This window comes from Engystomops pustulosus, chromosome 5 (assembly GCF_040894005.1).
Source record: "Engystomops pustulosus chromosome 5, aEngPut4.maternal, whole genome shotgun sequence".
Taxonomy (NCBI): Eukaryota; Metazoa; Chordata; class Amphibia; order Anura; family Leptodactylidae; genus Engystomops; species Engystomops pustulosus.
The window spans coordinates 161,187,821-161,196,967 of record NC_092415.1 but is presented as its reverse complement, the minus strand read 5'-3'; the positions used below and the strand labels follow the sequence as shown (position 1 = coordinate 161,196,967).

At 40.9% G+C, this 9,147-nt stretch overlaps 1 protein-coding gene across 1 annotated transcript in view; it reads left to right on the top strand.

Annotated features, from left to right (window-relative positions):
* The first annotated feature begins 2,041 nt into the window (after nucleotides 1-2,041).
* The window catches only part of RARB (retinoic acid receptor beta), a 474,419-nt gene continuing 467,313 nt past the window's right edge, over nucleotides 2,042-9,147 (top strand). The window contains exon 1 of the mRNA XM_072153615.1: nucleotides 2,042-2,266. The gene's annotated coding sequence lies outside the window, so the exon portion shown is untranslated. The remainder of the gene's footprint in view (nucleotides 2,267-9,147) is intronic.

Genomic DNA, 9,147 nt, shown 5'->3' with positions numbered 1-9,147 from the left:
TCTTTGGCAAACTGCTCCAGGTCCCTGAGATTTCTCCAAACTGTGATTTTGAGATCTCTCCACAGGAGTTCTATGGGATTCCGGTCTGGGCTCATTGCTGGCCACTTTAGAAGTCTCCAGTGCTTTCTCTCAAACCATTTTCTAGTGCTTTTTAAAGTTTGTTTTGGGTCATTGTCCTGCTGGAAGACCCATGACCTTTGAGGGAGACCCAGCTTTCTCACAGTGGGCCCTACATTACGCTGCAAATTTTGTTGTTAGTCTTCAGACTTCATAATGCCATGCACACAGTCAAACAGTCCAGTGCCAGAGGCATCAAAACAAAACATCAGGGAACCTCTGCCATGTTTGACTGTAGAGAGTGTGTTCTTTTCTTTGAAGGCCTCTTTCTTTTCCTGTAAGCTCTATGTTGATGCCTTTTCCCAAAAAGCTCTTCTTTTGTCTCATCTGACCAGGGAACATTCTCCCAAAACGTTTTAGGTTTTCTCAGGTAAGTTTTGGCAAACTCCAGCCTGGAGTAAGAAGTGGGGTCTTCCTGGGTATCCTACCATACAGTCCCTTTTCATTCAGATGCCGACAGATAGTATGGGTTGAAATTGTTGTACCCTCGGACTGCAGGGCAGCATGAACTTGTTTGGATGTTAGTTGAGGTTCTTTATCCAACATCCGCAAATCTTGCGTTGAAATCTCTTGTCAATTTTTCTTTTCCATCCACATTCAGGGAGGTTATCCACAGTGCCATGGACTTTAAACTTCTTGATGACACGGTGCACGGTAGACACATTCAGGTCTTTGGAGATGGACTTGTAGCCTTGAGATTGCTCATGCTTCCTCACAATTTTGATTCTCAAGTCCTCAGACAGTTCTTTGGTCTTCTTTCTCTTCTCCAAGCTCAATGTGGTACACACAAGGACACAGGACAGAGGTTGAGACAACTTCAATCCATCTCAGCTGACTGCAAGTGTGATTTAGTTATTGCCACCACCTGTTAGGTGCCACAAGTAAGTTACAGGTGCTCTTAATTACACAAATTAGAGAAGTATCACATGATTTTTCAAACAGTGCCAATACTTTTGTCCACCCCTTTTTATGTTTGGCGTGGAATTATATCCAATTTGGCTTTTTGACAATTCTTTTTGTGGTTTTCCATTGAAGACAAATTAAATTAAGATAATAATACCAAAGAATTTCTGATTGCAATAATTTTTTGGAAAAAACTGAGTATTATCTGACAGAATTGCAGGGTTGCCAATACTTTTGGCCACCACTGTATGTAAAATGCTTTTGTGCACTAAAGGTCACATCAATAATACTGTAGACCATTTGGTAGTCCACAATGTCTTTACAACACAGGTGCCACAATAGTCTTATCAAATGTTTGTGACATAGTAGTACAAGATGTTAAATTAATGTGGCGCACAACATTTTCCCTGTCAGGGTCCTCAAAATTCCGAGTGGTGGCTCTGTATATTAGTCACTTTATGCACAGTTCAGCAAATATGTTACCACTTTATTCAAAGATCACCACAATGCACTTCGCTACAAGTATGGAAGTGTTTTAATGTCCTCTAAGTATATGGACTAAGTATATTGTGATAACTGAGAAAAGTTGGAAAACAGAATAGATAAGCATTGAGAGGATTCATCTGTGTCATTCAAGCCTTGATTAACCAATACGAGTGGCAGCATAGATCATAGCAATAAACTGTGTATTCTCACTACTCTTGGTCCCAGCTTTCACATCCCAAGGTAGTGGGCTTGCTGTGCAGGCTGCATCCAATAAGGAGGGTTCTCCACCTGCAGGATGCTCTATGGATTTCCAGGTTGTTAGATTTTGAATAATCTGCCTCTAGACTCAGCCTCCACTCTGGGAACATTGAAGCACCGCTGGATGGTAGTTTGAGGTCACAGCAAGCTTTGCTCTGTGACAACAGATAAGACCTGAGTAAGTTATCTGGAAGACTTGATCACCCGGAAAGATCTCCATCACTGCAGACACAAGAGAGGATCAGGGAGTGCAAGGGTTAAACACAGTGAAGCTCATAGGAGCGAGCGCTCCCTCCCTGTGGCAGACAGCTGAGCAGGTCCAGGGTTTGCTGGAGTCAGGCAACACATACACCAGGCTGGGAGGAAAGCTGAAGTAGAAACAGACAGGAGCTTGTTCCAGCAAACACAGGGGGTACGGAGGCTAGGCTCCCTGCTGTAACAAATCACCAGCTTAGTTCTCCGTCAGGCTGGCTCATCAACCAACAGAGACCTCAACAACAAGGTAAGCACATGTTCGGCTTGGCGGGAAGGGAGCGGATATGACGTGCACCTTACGTCATGCTGTTACGCTATCGCAGCCACAATAGAGGTGTATGGCACCTAGTCATGATGCGGTGATTACAGCATGTCTCAGTGCATTGTGGCCTGGCTGGGGAGACACACAGCAAACGACGTTTCCTATCTTTAGCCAAATTATTGCCAGGGCTGCTTAGCTCTGTGCTACACCTGGGTTCCAGGTTCAAGCACGGTTAAGAAGGGGCACTTACTTGATCCAGGCACCATGTGGTAATAATTCTTATGTTTGTTATCCATGGCCTCCTTCCTTCTAAAATCAACTTTTAAAATTATGATAATGAGCTAGATAAGCTCTGGGGCCATTACCATAGCCCCTCCATACTGCAGATTCACAGGCTGTTACACTGTGCAGAAGCACTTTCCTCCTCCCACTGTGTGCTTAAACTTCCTGTTTTATTAAGATTACATCAAACAGTAGGGGGGATCAGGTGCCAAGGGAGCAGTGGGAGGGAGAGATACTATAATAGCATGTAAAGCTTCACCACAGAGGGGCCCCATAACAGGAGCCCTTAAGGAATTAGTATAATAAGTCATAAGTATAATTTTCAAAGTTGATTTTAGGAAGTAGGCCATGGATAACAGATATAAGAAGCGCTGGGGTCCTGGGTTTGAATCCCACCCAGGTCAACATCTGCAAAGAGTTTGTATGTTCTCTCCGTGTTTGCGTGGGTGTTTGTGTGGGTTTCCTCCGAGTCCTTCGGTTTCCTCCCACACTCCAAAACATACTGTTAGGTCAGTGATGGCAAACCTATGGCACTGGTGCCAGAGGTGGCACTCAGAGCCCTTTCTGTAGGCACTCAGGCCATCTGCCCAGGACAGAGTTCACAAAACAGGAACAAATCCATTAAATCTTCCTGCAGTCCAAGGCAATTTATGAGATGCTACGCTCAGCACTATTTTACAGCGACACTTCACTGACTGTTGGAACTGCTTGAAAATTGAGAAGGTGTTGAAAGAAGTGCATTATCTTTGGAGGTCCTCCTGCTGGACCCACCATTATTTCTAAACAGAGAGACCCTGGAGAGATGCTACAATGAAATTTTGAATTTGCCCACCTTCTTTCAACTGTATTGATGGCTTCAGGGGGCCGATACAATTAATGAAGTGGAAGAACAGGTAGCAATAAGTTACTGCTTAACCACTTAACGCTCTGCGCCGTAGCTCTACGGCGCAGAGGTATAAGGGATGTATGAAGAGGGCTCACGGGCTGAGTCCTCTTCATACAGAGGTGGGGGTTTTTGCATTTTGCACAAAACCCCCACCGCTAATAACCGCGGTCGGTGCTTGCACCGATCGCGGCTATTAACCCTCTAAACGCCGCCCGCAAAGTCGCGGGCGGCGTTTAAAAGACGGCGGCGCGCGGGCGCCGCCATCTTTTTTTCGATCGCCACGCCCCCGAACGTCATCGGGGGGCAGCGATCGGTTACCATGGTAGCCTCGGGTCTTCTTTTGACACGAGGCTACATGGTTTATGCAGGTTCGTTACAATGAGCCAGTGGCTCATTGTAATGTAAGACCTGCAAAAACGCCATATATTGCAATACTGTAGTATTGCAGTATATGGTAGGAGCGATCTGACCATCTAGGGTTAATGTACCCTAGATGGTCTAAAAAATAGTGAAAAAAAAAAGAAAAAAAAAGTTTAAAAAATAAAAAAAATTAATAAAATATTAAAAGTTCAAATCACCCCCCTTTCCCTAGAACGGATATAAAACATAACAAACAGTAAAAATCACAGACATATTAGGTATCGCCGCGTCCCAAAATGCCCGATCTATCAAAATATAAAAACGGTTACGGCCGGCGGTGACCTCCGAGGCGGGAAATGGCGCCCAAATGTCCGAAATGCGACTTTTACACCTTTTTACATAACATAAAAATGAAATAAAAAATTATCAAAATGTCGCACAGACCTCAAAATGGTAGCAATGAAAACATCGCCTCATTTCGCAAAAAATGACCCCTCACAAATTTCCGTGCGCCAAAGTACGAAAAAGTTATTAGCGTCAGAAGATGGCAAAAATTTTTTTTTCTTTTTTGTACACATTCGTTTAATTTTTGAAAATGTATTAAAACACAATAAAACCTATATAAATTTGGTATCACCGCGATCGCACCGAACCAAAGAATAAAGTAGGCTTGTTATTTGGAGCGAAGAGTGAAAGTCGTAAAAACTGAGCCCACAAGAACGTGATGCACGTGCGTTTTTTTTTCAATTTTTCCACATTTGGAATTTTTTTTCAGCTTCGCAGTACACGGCATGTTAAAATAAATAACATTACGGGAAAGTAAAATTTGTTACGTACAAAATAAGCCCTCACACAGGTCTGTACACGTAAAAATGAAAAAGTTATGGATTTTTGAAGTTGGAGAGCGAGAAATTAGCCGAAAAACCCTCCGTCCTTAAGGGGTTAAAATGGCACGTTGGCACATCAGGGTAAATAAGTGGATTTTGGTTGTGGTTTGGGCACTCGGTCGCTAAAAAGTTCGCCATCACTGTTAGGTTGTTTAGATTGTGAGCCCCATGGTAACAGGGAACAATTTGACATGCCTTGTGCAGCGCTGAGTAATCTGTAGGCGCTATATAAATAAATAATTATTATGATTATTATTAAGTGCCACTCTACAGATCACTCTACTGGGGGCATTATATTAATTTATGATGCACAGAGTTCTTGTTTCCCCGATATGCAGCAGTGCCTACACTGTAGGCTGTATGATGTACTAATACGTTACACATCCATAAGTGATTAATTCAGTTCTAAGATGTCTGAAGAGACCCAGAATTGCAGCGTAAGGTTACAGAGTCTTAGGGGGTCATATATCTTATCTCTGTTTGGTTTGGTTAGTTTTAGCCTGTCATTTTTCCATCTGCTTCTTTGGTAATTTATCAATCTCACTTTTTCCTTGTGTTAAATGTTTTTGTTTTTTTTCCCCAGATCTCTTTTTGAGACATTTGTTACAAATGTCGCAAAAATGTTGTACAAATGTCTCATCTTTCCATTTTCGAAGTTTTCCTTTAGGTTTCATAGGGAGTTTTTTTTCGCCAAAAATGACACAAATATTAGACAATTTGAAATGATAAATGTTATTTGCGACATTTAGCACATCTGGAATAGAAGTTAAATGTGTCTTACTGACAAAAACAAATGTCCGGTGAACATTTCAAAAAGCCGCAAAAATTGCAATGCGCCAAAAAATGTATCAAAAATAGAGGAAAAAAAAAGGAAGAAAAATAGAGATAAATGACACCCTTAGAGTGTAAAACGATGTTCAACTTTATAATTGCTGCCCATGTTCTTATAAAGTAGCATCGTATGATAATGTGCATAAATGTGAGGTTGGGTTGATGAAGGTAACGGGTGCAAAGGGAGTGTAACAGATGACAGTTAAAGGGGTATTCCAGGAATCAGCATAATTCATATACAATTGGGTACTGAAAATATAAGCTAATGTGTAATTAGTTGTTATTTAAAATTTTGCTCCCCTTAGCAGAAAAATGCTGGTGACATAGACTGTAATGATACTGGCCTTTTAATCAGTCCGTTAATTTGCTCTGCACGGTCCGTTGTGGAGCAGACAAAGGACAGAAGATGTCCGCTGGTCACATGTCCACATCACATGTCCTGCACCTGCCTGGGCAGGTCATGTGATCACCACTACGTTTGGTTGGTTGCAGTGCATCCAGTATGATCAGTGTTGTGGTGATGTACAGTGGCAGTTACACATCATTACTATGGTAACAGAGCAAGAAAGTCTGTTACATCATCACTGGGAGCAGAGCATAAGAGGGAGGAGGAGTTACTGAGAACTAAAGGATCATGGAACTTGTAGTTTCCAGTGGTGGCCATCTTGGTGATAACTCTGCATACTTTAGAGAGGCCATAAATTTTGTAAATCATAAAATCAAACTATTTAAGCTCAATTTTGTGACTAATGACATTGAGTATTGTTGTATTCATTTATTTATATCATCATGGGTTTTTGTGTCAGACGTTCATATTCCCGGAATACCCCTTTAAGGGCAAGGCCATCTTAGTCTTTGGAAGTGAGACAAAGTTGTGCCCAGTGGAGTGAGGTGGTGGAATGGTGGCCATGTTGCTGAGTTTTGGTATCATATTCTTTAGTTTAATCCAGATATTGTGTATTCAGCTGTATTGCCACATTTATTTTTACAGGCGGTCCCCTACTTAAGAACACCTGACTTACATACGACCCCTAGTTACAAATGGACCTCTAGATGTTGGCAATTTACTGTACTTTAGCCTAAGGCTACAATAAACAGCTATAATGGTTATCACTGGTGTCTACAATGAAGCTTTATTGTTAATCCTGGTTCTAATGACAATCCAACATTTTTAAAATCCAATTGTCACAGAGACCAAAAAAAATTGGCTGGGGGTTACAATGATAAAATATACAGTTCCGACTTACATAGAAATTCAACTTAAGAACAAACCTACAGAACCTCTCTTGTATGTAACCCGGGGACTGCCTGTACTTTGTTGTTACCATCAAAGACCTTTTATTTTTCACATTTTTGTACAAAATGCAAAATCAGACTTTTGAAGAACCTGCTCAGCTTTCAAATCACTTTGAGAGGCCTAAATAATAGCAAAACCCCATAAATTACCCCAATATAGAAAGGACACACCTCAACATACATAAAAAAATTTTATGAAGTTTGTTAACCCTTTAAGTTTTAAAAAAGTACACATTCACAATATATAACATACCCAATTTCACCCGAGTATACAAATACCCCATATGTGGTGGTAAACTGCTGCATGGACACACATCAGGGCATTCAGGGAAGGGGCGCAATTCATAGCAGATTTGCTTTGCACTTTTTAAAGGCTATACACTCTTTGTATTTTTTTGGCAATTTCTCCAAATGAGGGATTAATTTTTGTGAGATGAGATGTTTTGGATTTTTAGAAATTTTTGTGTGTGTGTGGGGGAGGGGGGGGGGTTTCACTGTATTTAAAAAATATTATATTATCTTTATTCTATGGATCACTATGATTACAGTGATACCCAATTTATATAATTTTCTTCACATTTGTCCAATTTTACATAAGAAAAACTAAAATAAAGAAAATCACATTAGTATTAGCATTGCCATTTTTACAGAGGCAGTACTTTTATATTTTTTGGTAGACAGATCTGAGGGTTTACTTTTATACGACAAGTTGTTCTGTTCAGTGGTACCATTTTGTTTAGTAATACACACACAGACAGAAACAGACACACTTTTTTGGGGGAGTGATTTACAAGTTTTTTGTTTACTTCTTTCATCGAGCAGGTCTAATAATGTTTTGGATTTATTGCAGAGATTGATACAGACACGGTGATATCAAATATGTGGGGGAGAGGAGGGGTTGTGATTTTGTTTTGTTTGTGCTTTATTAGAAATGTATATGGAATGCTGGTGTTTAGAGGACTTTCACTTTATTTGCTTGCTTGTATTGTGTTATGTAACTCACTGGGGCACATGTATCATAGTATTTTCAGCTGCAACTTTTCTAGTTTCCTCAAGTTGGCCTACTTAATCATTGCAATGTATCTCAAGTTTTTTTCCTTTTGTGGTAGATGTGATGAGTTGCCTGTTTAGTCTCACCACAACTTTTTGTGGTGTGCGACCTTTTAGTTCCAAATAGTAGCTCCCAAAAGTAAGTCTGGGTCTAGGATGCTCTCCTTTAGGACTAAATAATTGCAAGAATGGGACAATTTCAGAGCCCAAAAGTCATACAAGTTGGGCAAACATCTGGGCTACAATACAATCCTTGAGGAAGCTAACTTTGGTACGCTGATTGATTATGCACCCAAAAAGTCTCAAACTGTCAAACTGTGAATAGTCTAACAGAAAAAAACTGTGTATTTTATAATGGTAGATCCAGACAAAACAATTTTTAGCCCCAGTGACAATTGGAGTTTTAACATTTTTTGCTGTATTTGGACCATAAAGTTTCATTACAGACACCTTATAGCTGATCACTTCAGTCTGGAACTATAGTAAAGCATCCAGAAAGCTTCACCAAAGGTCACAGTAGTCAGAGAGGTCCATCTGTAATTAGAGGTCGTCTGTAAGTCGGGTGTCCTTAAGTAGGGGACCGTCTGTATACCCCTCACACCACAACTGACCACACTCTGCCCCCACATATATCATATATACCCCTCACACCACAATTGACTACACTATACCTCTCATTTACACCTCTCCCACCACAACTGACCACACTGTGCCCCCCACATATATCATATATACCTATCCCAGCACAACTGACCACACTGTACCGCCACATATATGATATATACCGCTCACACCACAACTGACTACACTGTACCCACATATATACCCCTCTTACCACAACTGATCACACTATGCCCCCCATATATATCATAGATACCCCTCACACCACAACTGACCACACTGTACCCCCACATATATCATATATACCCCTCACACCACAACTGACTACACTGTACCCACATATATAACATATATACCCCTCTCACCACAACTGACCACACTGTGCCCCCACATATATCATATATACCCCTCACACCACAACTGATCACACTATGCACACATAATGCATTATGCAGGGTACCCTCATAGTACTTTATTAGGTAGGTCTCCCCCTTATTATTTCATTAGGCAGTGCTCTACTTTAATAAATCATTAGGTAGGTCCTCCCCTTAGGAATTTATTAGTCTCAGGGGTTAATAAACAAACAGTGATGTCACAGCACAGGGAGTTAATACACACATACACACTGTGATAGCACAGGGGGTTAATACACA